The sequence below is a fragment of the Pristiophorus japonicus genome, chromosome 1, assembly GCF_044704955.1.
Source record: "Pristiophorus japonicus isolate sPriJap1 chromosome 1, sPriJap1.hap1, whole genome shotgun sequence".
Taxonomy (NCBI): Eukaryota; Metazoa; Chordata; class Chondrichthyes; family Pristiophoridae; genus Pristiophorus; species Pristiophorus japonicus.
The window spans coordinates 308,826,100-308,841,192 of NC_091977.1; the positions used below are offsets into that span (position 1 = coordinate 308,826,100).

General features: G+C 44.1%; 1 protein-coding gene across 1 annotated transcript in view; it reads left to right on the forward strand.

Moving 5' to 3' along the window:
• Positions 1-15,093, forward strand: part of LOC139264071 (collagen alpha-1(IX) chain-like) — a 189,610-nt gene that overhangs the window by 11,971 nt on the left and 162,546 nt on the right. The window lies entirely within an intron of this gene.

Consider the following 15,093-nt stretch of genomic DNA (forward strand, 5'->3'; position numbering starts at 1 on the left):
TGAACTACTTTGGTAACTTCTTACCGGATCATAGCACACTGCTAGAACCACTGCATGTCTTACTACGAAAAGGGGGTGAATGGATTTGGGGCAAAAGCCAAGAAAATGCCTTTGTAAAAGCGAGAAAATTGTTATGCTCAAACAAATTGCTTGTGTTGTATGATCCATGTAAGCGTTTGGTACTTGCATGTGATGCATCGGTATATGGTGTCGGGTGTGTATTGCAACAAGCTAATGATTTTGGGAAACTGCAACCGGTTGCTTATACATCCAGGAGTCTGTCTAAGGCTGAGAGAGCCTACAGCATGATTGAGAAAGGAGCATTAGCGTGTGTCTATGAGGTAAAGAAAATGCATCAATACCTGTTTGGGCTAAAATTCAAATTGGAAACTGACCATAAGCCACTTATATCCCTGTTCTCCGAGAGCAAAGGGATGAATACCAATACATCGGCCCGCATCCAGAGATGGGCGCTCTCTTTGTCCGCATACAGCTACGCCATCCGCCACAGGCCAGGCACAGAAAACTGCGCCGATGCTCTCAGTAGGCTGTCATTGCCCACCACGGGGGTGGAAATGGCGCAGCCCGCAGATCTAGCCATGGTTATGGAAGCATTTGAGAGTGAGCAATCACCCATCACTGCCCGGCAAATCAAAACCTGGACAAGCCAGGACCCCTTATTATCTCTAGTCAAAAGCTGTGTGCTTCACGGGAGCTGGTCCAGTGTCTCAGTGGAAATGCAGGAAGAAATAAATCTGTTCCAGCAACACAAAGATGAAATGTCTATACAGGCAGACTGCCTTCTGTGGGGCAATCGAGTAGTGGTCCGCAAGAAGGGCAGAGACACCTTCATCAATGGACCTCCACAGTACCCACCCAAGCATCGTAATGATGAAAGCGATAGCCAGATCCCACGTGTAGTAGTGTCTCAAACGAGCGTACTATGCTTAAACAAAGGGGACTACAGTGGGATGAGGGCAGAGTTGGCTAAAGTAGACCGGAAACACAGACTAAACGGTGGCACAATTGAGGAACAGTGGAGGACTTATAAGGAGCTCTTTCATAGTGCTCAACAAAAATATATTCCAGTGAAAAAGAAGGGTGGTAAGAGAAGGGATAACCAGCCATGGATAACCAAGGAAATAAAGGAGAGTATCAAATTAAAAACCAACGCGTATAAGGTGGCCGAGGTTAGTGGGAAAATAGAAGAGTGGGAAAATTTTAAACGACAGCAAAGAATGACTAAGAAAGCAATAAAGAAAGGAAAGATAGATCACGAAGGTAACCTTGCGCAAAACATAAAAACGGATAGTAAAAGCTTTTACAGATGTATAAAACGGAAAAGAGTGACTAAAGTAAATGTTGGTCCCTTAGAAGATGAGAAAGGGGATTTAATAATGGGAAATGTGGAAATGGCTGAGACCTTAAACAATTATTTTGCTTCGGTCTTCACAGTGGAAGACACAAAAACCATGCCAAAAATTGCTGGTCACAGGAATGTGGGAAGGGAGGACCTTGAGACAATCACTATCACTAGGGGGGTAGTGCTAGACAGGCTAATGGGACTCAAGGTAGACAAGTCCGCTGGTCCTGATGAAATGCATCCCAGGGTATTAAAAGAGATGGCGGAAGTTATAGCAGATGCATTCGTTATAATCTACCAAAATTCTCTGGACTCTGGGGAGGTACCAGCGGATTGGAAAACAGCTAATGTAACGCCTCTGTTTAAAATAGGGGGCAGACAAAAGGCAGGTAACTATAGGCCGGTTAGTTTAACATCTGTAATGGGGAAAATGCTTGAAGCTATCGTTAAGGAAGAAATGGCGAGACATCTAGATAGGAATAGTGCAATCAAGCAGACGCAGCATGGATTCATGAAGGGGAAATCATGTTTAACTAATTTACTGGAATTCTTTGAGGATATAACGAGCATGGTGGATAGAAGTGTACCGATGGATGTGGTGTATTTAGATTTTCAAAAGGCATTCGATAAGGTGCCACACAAAAGGTTACTGCAGAAGATAAAGGTACACGGAGTCAGAGGAAATGTATTAGCATGGATAGAGAATTGGCTGGCGAACAGAAAGCAGAGAGTCGGGATAAATGGGTCCTTTTCGGGTTGGAAGATGGTGGTTAGTGGTGTGCCACAGGGATCGGTGCTTGGACCACAACTGTTTACAATATACATAGATGACCTGGAAGAGGGGACAGAGTGTAGTGTAACAAAATTTGCAGATGACACAAAGATTAGTGGGAAAGCGGGTTGTGTAGAGGACACAGAAAGACTGCAAAGAGATTTAGATAGATTAAGCGAATGGGCTAAGGTTTGGCAGATGGAATACAATGTCGGAAAGTGTGAGGTCATCCATCTTGGGAGAAAAAACAGTAAAAGGGAATATTATTTGAATGGGGAGAAATTACAACATGCTGCGGTGCAGAGGGACCTGGGGTCCTTGTGCATGAATCCCAAAAAGTTAGTTTGCAGGTGCAGCAGGTAATCAAGAAGGTGAATGGAATGTTGGCCTTCATTGCGAGAGGGATGGAATACAAAAGCAGGGAGGTCCTTCTGCAACTGTACAGGGTATTGGTGAGGCCGCACCTGGAGTACTGCGTGCAGTTTTGGTCACCTTACTTAAGGAAGGATATACTAGCTTTGGAGGGGGTACAGAGACAATTCACGAGGCTGATTCCGGAGATGAGGGGGTTACATTATGATGATAGATTGAGTAGACTGGGTCTTTACTCGTTGGGAGTTCAGAAGGATGAGGGGTGATCTTATAGAAACATTTAAAATAATGAAAGGGATAGACAAGATAGAGGCAGAGAGGTTGTTTCCACTGGTCGGGGAGACTAGAACTAGGGGGCACAGCCTCAAAATACGGGGGAGCCAATTTAAAACCGAGTTGAGAAGGAATTTCTTCTCCCAGAGGGTTGTGAATCTGTAGAATTCTCTGCCCAAGGAAGCAGTTGAGGCTAGCTCATTGAATGTATTCAAATCACAAATAGATTGATTTTTAACCAATAAGGGAATTAAGGGCTATGGGGAGCGGGCGGGTAAGTGGAGCTGAGTCCACGGCCAGATCTGCCATGATCTTGTTAAATGGCGGAGCAGGCTCGAGGGGCTAGATGGCCTACTCCTGTTCCTAATTCTTATGTTCTTATGTGTGGTGGCCCGGCATCGATGCAGACTTCGAGTCCTGCGTTCACAGATGTAATACATGCTCGCAGTTAAGCAATGCACCCAGGGAGGCGCCGCTAAGTTTATGGTCTTGGCCCTCCAAGCCGTGGTCAAGTGTACATGTCGACTATGCAGGCCCGTTCTTGGTTAAAATGTTCCTTGTGGTTGTAGACGCGTACTCCAAGTGGATTGAATGTGAGATAATGTCGGCTAGCACGTCTGCTGCCTCTACCGAAAGCCTGCGGGCCATGTTTGCCACACATGGCCTACCCGATGTCCTGGTGAGCGGCAATGGGCCATGTTTTACCAGTGCTAAGTTCAAAGAATTCATGACCCGTAATGGGATCAAACATGTCACATCTGCCCTGTTTAAACCAGCATCCAATGGTCAGGCAGAGAGAGCAATGCAAACCATCAAGCAAGGCTTGAAGAGTGTAACTGAAGGCTCACTGCAGACTCGCCTAGCCTGAGTCCTGCTTAGCTACCGCACGAGACCCCACTCACTCACTGGGATCCCACCTGCTGAACTGCTCATGAAAAGAACACTTAAGACAAGGCTCTCGTTAGTTCACCCTGATCTACATGAACAGGTAGAGAGCAGGCGGCTTCAACAAAGTGCATACCATGATAACACAAATGTGTCACACGAGATTGAAATCAATGATCCTGTATTTATATTAAATTATGGACAAGGTCCCAAGTGGCTTCCTGGCACTGTCATGGGGATTAAATGCAGTATCTCCAAATTTGCGGATGACACTAAGTTGGGTGGCAGTGTGAGCTGCGAGGAGGATGCTATTAGGCTGCAGAGTGACTTGGATAGGTTAGGTGAGTGGGCAAATGCATGGCAGATGAAGTATAATGTGGATAAATGTGAGGTTATCCACTTTGGTGGTAAAAACAGAGAGACAGACTATTATCTGAATGGTGACAGATTAGGAAAAGGGAAGGTGCAACGAGACCTGGGTGTCATGGTACATCAGTCATTGAAGGTTAGCATGCAGGTACAGCAGGCGGTTAAGAAAGCAAATGGCATGTTGGCCTTCATAGCGAGGGGATTTGAATACAGGGGCAGGGAGGTGTTGCTATAGTTGTACAGGGCCTTGGTGAGGCCACACCTGGAGTATTGTGTACAGTTTTGGTCTCCTAACTTGAGGAAGGACATTCTTGCTATTGAGGGAGTGCAGCGAAGATTCACCAGACTGATTCCCGGGATGGCGGGACTGACCTATCAAAAAAGACTGGATCAACTGGGCTTGTATTCACTGGAGTTCAGAAGAATGAGAGGGGACCTCATAGAAACGTTTAAAATTCTGACGGGTTTAGACAGGTTAGATGCAGGAAGAATGTTCCCAATGTTGGGGAAGTCCAGAACCAGGGGTCACAGTCTGAGGATAAGGGGTAAGCCATTTAGGACCGAGATGAGGAGAAACTTCTTCACCCAGAGAGTGGTGAACCTGTGGAATTCTCTACCACAGAAAGTAGTTGAGGCCAATTCACTAAATATATTCAAAAGGGAGTTAGATGAAGTCCTTACTACTCGGGGGATCAAGGGTTATGGCGAGAAAGCAGGAAGGGGGTACTGAAGTTTCATGTTCAGCCATGAACTCATTGAATGGCGGTGCAGGCTAGAAGGGCTGAATGGCCTGCTCCTGCACCTATTTTCTATGTTTCTATGTTTCTATGGCCAAAGAGGGGAACAGGGTGTTTCGGGTCAAACTTTCAAATGGACTCATTCACCGGAAACACTTGAACCAAATCAAACTTAGATTCACAGACTATCCTGAGCAACCCACCTTGGACCCTACCTTTTTTGATCCCGCAACATACACACCAATGGCAACCAACACCACGGTTGATCACGAAGCAGAACCCATCATCCACAGCAGCCCAGCAGGGCCCAACACACCAGGCAGCCCAGCAAGGCCAGCTGCACAGCAGCCCAGCGAGGACCCAACAAATGATTTAACAACACCAGCATTCACACCGAGACGATCAACCAGGGCAAGAAGGGCCCCAGATCAACTCACATTGTAAATAGTTACCCTATTGACTTTGTGGGGAGTGTTATATATGTAAACTTGTATTTACTCTGTGCAGCCACCAGAGTGCTCATCCCCTGGATCCCATAATCCCTTGGGAGCACAGGTATTTAAGGATGCTTCACAGGTTGGAGAGGCACTCTGGAGGCCTGCAATAAAAGACCAAGGTCACACTTTATTTTGAGCTCACAGTGTTCAGTCTGACTCTTTCTCCATACACTACAATAGGAATAAGCATTTTTATTTTTTCTCTCAGCCACAAGCTGTGTCGAAGAGAATGGGCAAACCGAGAACCTGTGCCAGTGCTTCTATGAAAGTAGTTGTTGGAGTTGTATGAGTGTTCAAGGGTGAACTCTTTGGGGGCGAAATTGCCCCTTTTTATAGCCCCGTTAGCGTCTCTGCGGGGCACAAATTTTTTATTGCCTGGGCACAGTATTCAGAGCACCCCCCCCCCCAGAATAGCCCCCGGGATTTTGTGGGTGAAAACGGGTTTGCGCCACGCCACAGTTTTCGCCCCGAGTGGGGGGTGCACACTGCGATTACGTCATCGCCATGCGTGCCAATCCCTAATCGCTCCCTGCTGACCCCTTTGTGCTCCCTGGAGGAAATTGTCCCGCAGGACGCAAGGTTGGCGTGGAGTGATGCCAACGACAGCTTCGCTATCGCCCCGGCAGCGTCCCGCGGAGGCCATTCCCGCCTCTGATACCAGCCTGCAAGTTTTTCTCTTTCTAACTGCCCAATCCAGCAAGATTTAGCAGCCCATTAGCAGACTGAATTTAACCCCCTTTGATTCTCTGCACTGCCCCTGTGGCGAAGTGCTTGTGTTCCCCCATAGCAATTCTGCATGACTGAGATTGGCAACTCATAATGTGAGGGACTATGATGTTGCTTGTTGGTGCCTCAAAGTTGTCCATCCTGGAACCTTATAAAGCTTTAATCATGAAGAGGTGGAGATGCCCAAGTTACTTTTTTTAATTGTCTCAAACAAGCGTTTCAAAATAAATAATTTTTGAAACAATGTTGCTGCACTATACCTAGTTGTATGGTAATATAAATCTTACAATGCTTGAGGTAGAAGCCCACGGAATTAAGGGGAAATTATTGACCTGGTTAGGAGATTGGCTGAGAGGCAGGAGACAGAGAGTAGGGATAATAGGTCGGTACTCTAATTAGCAGGATGTGACTAGTGGCGTCCTGCAGGGCTCTGAGTTGGGGCCTCAACTATTCACAGTATTTATTAATGACATAGATGATGGCATAGAAAACCACATATCCAAATTTGCCAATGACATAAAGATAGAGGGCATTGTAGGCAGTGTAGGTGAAAGCATAAAATTACAAAGTGATATCGACAGATTAAGTGAAAGTGAGCCAGGGGTCACAGTCTAAGGGTAAGGGGTAAGCCATTTAGGACCGAGATGAGGAGAAACTTCTTCACCCAGAGAGTGGTGAACCTGTGGAATTCTCTACCACAGAAAGTTGTTGAGGCCAATTCATTAAATATATTCAAAAAGGAGTTAGATGTAGTCCTTACTACTAGGGGGATCAAGGGGTATGGCAAGAAAGCAGGAATGGGGTACTGAAGTTGCATGTTCAGCCATGAACTCATTGAATGGCGGTGCAGGCTCGAAGGGCCGAATGGCCTACTCCTGCACCTATTTTCTATGTTTCTATGTTTTCTAAAACTGTGGCAAATGGATTTCAATATAGGCAAATGTGAGGTCACCCACTTTGGACCTAAAAAGGATTGAACAAATGTACTTCTAAATGGTGAAAAGCTAAACACAGTGGTGGTCCAAAGAGACTTGGGGGTCCAGGTACATTAATCGTTAATGTCATGAACAGGTCCAGAAAATAATAAAAAAAAGGCTAAAAGAATGCTGGCCTTTATATCTAGAGAACTAGAATACAAGGGGGTAGAAGTTATGCAGCAGCAAACAAAACCCTGGTCTGACTACACCTGGAGTATTTTGAGCAGTTCTGGGCACCACAACATAGGAAGGAAATATTGGCCTTGGAGGGAGTGCAGCATAGGTTCACCAGAATGATACTCAGACTCCAAGGGTTAAATTATGAGGAGAGATTACAAAAATTAGGGATGTATTCCCTAGAGTTTAGAAAGTTTTCAAGATATTAAGGGGAACAGATAGGGTAGGTAGAAATTATTTCTGCTGGTTGGGAAGTCTACGACGAGGGGTTATAGTCTAAATATAAGAACCAGACCTTTCAGAAGTGAAGTTAGAAAACACTTCCACACACAAAGGGTAGTAGAACTTTGGAACTCTCTTCCGCAAATGGCAATTGATGCAAGCTCAATTGTTAATTTTAAAATGAGATCGATAGCTTTTTGTTAGCCAAAGATATTAAGGGATATGGGCCAAAGGCGGGTATATGGCGTTAGGTCGCAGATCAGCCATGATCTCATTGAATGGTGAAACAAGTGGAAGGGCTCAATGGCCTACTCATGTTCCTATGTTCCTATGTTGGTTGGCTGTTATTTCTGGTAATAAATGTTATTAGATAGAGGCAGCAGCTTACATTTTCCAGAACTGGCAATGTTTTGTGCCAAAATGGTGGAAACAAAATTTCTCGGATAACTATGTGGACCTTGATTGTATTAACGGTGAAGATCTTTAAAGAATATGGCCTAGACATTCGATAGAGCGGCAAAATGACCGGTGGCACCGCGGGGCGAGGGTCACTCTCGCCCGTAAAAAGAGCGCAGGCAGCACTGTTATTTTATATCTAGGCCTTTTTCGACTGTCTCTGAGGATTTTGCAAATCTCTCGCCGAAGACACAGCAGATGATTGGGAGAACTACCGTAGAAACTCTGGGCCCTTGACTTTATATCATGTTCAACTGGATTTGTTCATTGTGATATTGTTCCAGACCACTTGGCACTTACTGATGTAACATGTAGCTCTCAAAGTGCCCAGTATTGGAGGATGCAAGAAGAGAATAGAAAATTAGATTGCAGATTTTATTTTAGCACTGTCATAATTTCATAGAGAAGGATTTGAAGACCAGATAAGAACATAATAATTAGGAGCAGAAGTGGGTCATTTGGCCCCTCAAGCCTGCTCCGCCATTCAATGAGATCATGGCTGATCTTCTACCTCAACTCCAACTTCCCGCCCTATCCTCATTTCCCTTGATTCCCTTAGTGTCCAAAAATCTGTCGATCTCAGTCTCGAATATACTCAACGACTGAGCATCCACAGCGCTCTGGAATAAAAAATTCCAAAGATTCACAACTCTGAGTGAAGAAATTCCTCCTCATTCCAGTCCCTTATCCTAAGACTTTCTAAGTCTTTTAAGTGATAAGTTGAGTAGAAATATTAAAACGTATCAGGCAGGAATTGGCAGATGCATGAAATGAATGCCTCACATTTATAGTTCGTGAAGACTTTGAATTGTTTCTAGAGCCAGTTATTTTGGCACAGGCATATGTAACACATCGAAGTCAGTAAGGCATATATGATGGAGTGACACAAAGAATCAGAAAAGCGATTTTTCATTACCAGCAGAATTAAGACTTTTTTACCGATTGCTGGAGCAAAGCTAACTAGCAACACAGTGGACGGATGCTCTCAATTTTGCATGGTCAACTCATTTGAATATGGATTTATGCTGCTTCTGCAGCTTTGGTCTTGTGCAAGGGAGTAATCCTAATGGAGAATGCAGAAAATCTGGTCAGCAGATCCAAATTAAAGGGCTGCGTGCACTCCAGCTGGTCAGTTAGACATCCGCATCCATTTCTGCCCCTCCCACCTCACCTCCTCCCCTGCCTGCCCAGATTATGTTGCTGGTTTCCAGGCCTGATCCTGCCAGAATATATGAGGTCAGTGGATGTCCTTTCACAAGCATGGGGCAAGCAAGCATCACACTGGTACCTGCCTGCCCCATGCAACCAGAAACTCTAGCACCCACCTGCTATAGTTGGGAGGGGGTTTGCTCAGATCTTCTCTCCGCCCTACACTTGAAGTGTACTCCTAGGCCCCCTCCCCGCTTCCCACTAAGGGAGCTGATCTCGAAAAAAATATTGCTCCTTTCTTCAGGAGTCTTTTGAAATGTAGTCACTGTTGTAATGTAAGCAATGTTAATGAAGCATGTGATCTCTGTTTGATGGGAGACTTTAATTTTGCTGGAATTCAGCAGCACGGTGGTTTACCCTCTGTTATGGTAGGAAGTGCAACTGAAAGATTTGTTGAAAATATACAAGATTGTTTCCTGACTCAGCATGTCAAAAAGCAAATCAGGAGCAATCATATCTAAATCTAGTGTTTAGTATTGAGCCTAACCTGGTATCAGATCTCCATGTGGGAGAATACCTGGGCAACAGTGACTACAATATTATACAGTTTCAATTGGCTGATAGCACCAAAGTTACTGAAAATCTACAAATCATTACAGATTACAGAGAGCCAACTTTACTAAAAGAGCAGAAGATTTGGAACAGATTAATATTATCCCTACTGGGTGGTAATGAAACCAATGCAGAATATAAATGGAAAGTTTTTAAGAACAAAATAAAACCTGTGGAAGACATGTATGTGCCCAAAGTCAAAGGAAGGGAGTGCGGGAAGAAAAAGCCAAGATGGCTGGCTGGTCATGTACAAAGACAAATAAAATGAAAACAAAAATGTTTCTGTAAACTAAAGGAGGTTGTACCCAGAGAATAGAGGACCTGTGGAACAAGCTGCCAGCTTTTGTGGTGAACACTGATTCAATGAATTCCTTCAAGCGAGAGCTGGACCTGTTTCTGGCAGGGGCGGGACCATCTCGTACAAAAGATAGGTACTGTATAACATTAATCAGGACCAGAGTAGTCTCATGAACTCGTTTAGATGGCCTAAGGGGGTTAGAGAAGACTTTTGCAATTTATTTTCCCGTAATTGGCCTGGAATTTTATCTGTTTGTTCATCTCTCCCAGGAAATGAGATGCCTTTTGGGCGGGGTGAGGAATGTATGTATCATGATGCACAAGGCATCATCATCATCATCATAGGCAGTCCCTCAAAACAAGGATGACTTGCTTACACGCCAAAAAGTTCACAGGTGTTTCAATGAAGGACCTAAAATTCCAGGTCCAGAACTAAATCTTGAAGGGTGGAAGATGCCGGTGCATGGATTTTTTTAATGTGTGGTCGCCGTTGCACACCAGCCACCACACGGGCTTGGCAGAGCTAGGTCTTGGTCCAGCAGCAAGGATTAACCAAGATGATTGGAGACTACCTCTGCTGCACAGGCCGAGTGCGCACACATATTGCAGTATGGGCTGGTCCGTGCTGCCCCTGGGCCCTCGCCTTTCCTGGGCCCCGAACTCGCACCTCTCCTGGGCCCCGATCAAGTCCCTCTACGGTCTCTCGCTGCTCCTTCGCCCCGATCTCGCCGCTCCTGATGTACCTGCCCACGCTCCAATCACTGACCTGGATCTTGGAGACGTCACTTTTCACTGCCGTTGCTCTCCTGCTCCCTGGATTGGGAGGCCGCCATGCTGCTCCTTCCGCTCCCCGGCCTGCTCCGATGGTGCTCGCATGTCGGGGGCCACACAACAAGGCATCACAATTGTGTGGGACAGGATGGATGGATAGTGGATCTTTTCCTGTCCATCAATGTTTGTCTCTTTGTATATTCTATATGCTAATATATTATCCTAATCTTTGCTGGTTTGTTAAGTTCAGTACTACTGCATTTTAGGGGTTCAAGGGGTATGGCAAGAAAGCAGGAATGGGGTACTGAAGTTGCATGTTCAGCCATGAACTCGTTGAATGGTGGTGCAGGCTCGAGGGGCCGAATGGCCTACTCCTGCACCTATTTTCTATGTTTCTATGTTAAGTGCTCCCTTAGGGAGTAGAGATTAAAGAGCTACATTGGTTAAATGGATTGCTCTGATGCAAGTGGAGCATTCCAATAATGCTTTTTTCAGTGTAGTAATGAACCAATTTCCCTCAAGGATCCTAAAACATGCATTAGGCCCCTCATTAACATATGCAAGGGGTCATTATGCATTAATAATGAATCTCCCATGTGCAAGAAATAAGTATACCATCAGCGAATGCACTACTGGAAATGGCGTGTCACATTGAGCGGGGACCCGGCAACTTCAGTAATCTTAATTTTCCACATGCATGATCACTTCTGGCAGAACCATTTACACCAAGCAGGATTTGTATTCTTCAACAGATGAGGAAAACCAGATCCATAAAGCAGATATTCCTTTGTCCTGAATTTAGTAGCAGTTGCAGCAAAATTGATCACTTCCGACAAGTAAGTGGAGCACGCAGTGTGAAATCCCTGAAGAACTATTGCTTTCCTGTGACTCCCCTCCCCATTAATATTCAGTTTCAATGTAATTGTGGATCTCCAGATTTTCAGCAGAAGTTTAGTAAATGTTGTAACTAAGTCCTCAGCAATTTTTCTGCAATGTAAAGTGAGTAAATACAGAGTGGAGCAAGTGGATCACTCAACCTTGCGGAAACTCTTGACTCTCAAATGCCTCATCTGAAGGACAGTGTGAATATGCAGTGTTTTGGATACTGAGGCCACGCTGGTGGAAGCTGCGGAGGAGTCCGTAATTCGCCAGCAAGCTGAAGGAAGGATGTATGTCTTGTCAGAAGAACAGCCAAATACAACAAATTGTGGGATGTGGGTTGTGACCAAGAATGCCAGACTGCACAAAATTAGTGCATTTAATCATCTTTGTGAGTATCTGCTTTTAAGCTAGGTATTTGAAAATGAAGTAGATAAAGCTTTTACTGGAAATGAGATGCGATAATCTGTATGTCAGCTGTACCTCAGTATTATTCTGAGGTATTCAATCAGAACTTGGATATTCCCAATTGATTGCTGATAGGTCCATTGTTATACAATCAAATAAGAGGGCTAGAATTTCCCCAAAGCCCGCCAGCACCCGATTGCCGCCCAAAAAGCCGCTAAGGCTGGGAAGATAATCGCCGGCGAAACCTTCCCGACAAAATGTTTTTAAATCCGCCCAGCGAAAAATTATGGGCCTTGCACCCCCTATCTGGACAGAAAAGTGCAATTTCTCCTAGATTGGGCGGTGCCTAAAGAAAATGGGGGAAAATTTTTAAAAATCTATAAAAATTTACACCGAGGCTGTGGGTTGGGCCTAACACCAAAAAAAGAAAAATAATTTTTTTAAAAACCTAACTAAAAAATCCCCAAAACATTCCCAAGACATTTTTAAATTAAATCACCCCAACAGATTTTGAAAACAATTAGTAAAAAAACCAATCACTCACCTTTTTCTTGCAGACCTACTTACCTACTGCCCAGCTCTGCTGATCCACGCTTCCACCAGTGTGGCCTCATTATCCAAAACACTGCATATTCACACTGTCCTTCAGGTGAGGCATTTGAGAGTCAAGAATTTCCGCAAGGTTTCCACTTGCTCCACTCGCTCCACTCTGTATTCACTCACTTTACATTGCAGCAAAATTGCTGAGGACTTAGTTATAACATTTACTAAACTTCTGCTGAAAATCTGGAGATCCACAATTACATTGAAACTGAATATTAATGGGGAGGGGATTTTTTTTTATACTTACCTATGGGTCCCTGCTCAGCCAAAGATTGTGTCAGGGCGATCTGTGGATGTTGCACGCCGGTGGTCCTCTCCCCAGCGTGCCTCAGGTAGGGAATTTTTCGCCAACCCGGTTCTCGCCCAAAATGGCCAATACCGCCGAGAAACCGGACAGCGATGGAGTGCAAATTCTAGCCTAATGCAAAGAATAAACAGTATATACATGAATTACGTATTTTGGTTTAGCAGCATAATATATTATAATAAAAGTTATATTTAATTGAAACTGGATGAAATTGCTGAGATTGTAATTTTGAATGTTTTTTTTAAGTACAAACAAGAATACAATTCAGAAACCGTAGCTGAAAAGATGACCTTAAAGTAGAAACAGACGATGATATCATGGAATATATACTCTACTATCCCAATTTGGCCAGTGGTAGGCAGAGATATTCGATGTTCGTACATTGATTTTGAAAATTTGTCAGCAATTTTGGCAGAATTGAAAACATGACTGATAAATACACGGAATGTACCAATCCAATAACCTTGCAAGGAAATGTTTTTCCATCTAATTGTCCATATATTAAACTAAAATAAAAATGTTCCAGTAATTCCATGTCCAATGTAAGTTCTAAGCTATTGAATGCTAAAGATAACCAAAGGGAGTTTGCAGTTGAGTTGGATAGTAGGTAGCAATTTATTGAGATTATAGTTAAATCCCTTCCCAACCTTTTTCTGTTATACCTCATTAACAAGGCCTTTGTGTGGTAAAAAGTATGATGTGTCATAGGTCGAAGAAAAATATTGTGTGTACTGATCATGTATGACATTTTCATATTAGTAGTGAATCTCCTGTGAAACTACTCACAATATCTCAGATGATACACTATTTTATAAAGGCAAATGTTTTATACCATGTGTTACACGTTTCAGGTGTGCCTTGGATTGCAGCGATGCAGGTCACTCCCATCAGCAGTATGAACACCTTGTATATGGAGAGTGTCTATGCACTGCTAAATCTTTAATTATATGATTGTGTAACCAGGGGTTGTGACCAATATGTCCCCCTCTTGTGATCTGAACTAGATATCATGTTTTTCACACATGCATTTCATCTCACCCCCACCCCCCCAATCTTTTTGAAGGCAACCTGAGAAACACTAAAGGGGATATTTGAACTCTTCTTAATTGCCTGACAGGAATGGTGCAGGCAGGTTGGCTAAGATGGCGGGAGAGGGGGTTGGGGTTTGCGATATGTTCCTGCCTCCCACCATTTTAACTAGCCAGATACCAATCACAGGAAGACCGCCCACCCTAGAGGAGCAGGATTAAAATTGCCAATTACATCACTGGGACACGCCCGCCATTTTAACATTGGGCCGCAGGAACCCCAAGTAAGTAAAACATTTTTTTTTTTAAGATCTCCTTGTGGGGCCAAAACCAAATATGACTGCTCCTCCTGGCCCCACAAGGATACCTTAAGCTTCTCCCGAAGAAGAACTTCCATTTATATTATGCTTTTAATTCCTCAGGATGTCCCTGTGCTTCACAGTCAACAAAGTACTTTTGATTTTTTTGAAATGTTGTCACTGTTGCAATGTAAGTAAACATGGCAGCCAACTTGCGCACAGCAAGGTCCCACCAATAGCAATGAGATAAATGACCAGCTACTATGTTTTGGTTATATTGGTTGAGGGGTGCATGTTAGCCAGGAGAATTCCCTAGCTCTTCTAGTTTTCTGCTGAGTCGCACACACTAACACAAGCTATAGCAAGAAACAAAGCACTTACTTAAAGGGAATATGTACCCTGTGGGCTAAATCAGATAAGTTCATATTAAAAGTGAACCAGTGTTTTTTCATTTCCACTCCTACCTCAGAGGACACATGTACAATGCAATCTAAGAATACAGTGGAATTGATGTGAAAATTATTATGGGCTCAATTTTTCCCAGTATTTGCTCCGTTTTTTTTGGAGTAGTCTGCTTTTTCTGGCCTAACTTAAAAATTCCCAGTTTCCCCAATCAATTTGCACCAGCGTAACTGACTTAGTTACGTTTTTTTTAGGTAATTTTTTTTCCTCAAAAGGGGGCGTTACCAGCTACCTATGCCAATTCTAGCCATTTAGGCAACTTTGGCCAGCTAATAATTACTCCATTTCTACTTAGGCCAGCGTATGTGGCCTCTCAAGGAAACCCTTGCGGAGAGTTAAAGAAATCGGCGCAGGTAAGTGCAGCAGATGTCCGGATAGCAGCAGCAGGAAAGGTAAAAGAGAGGGGGAGAGAGAGGTGGGGGGAGGGAGCGGGGGTGGGGGGAAGCCTTTCG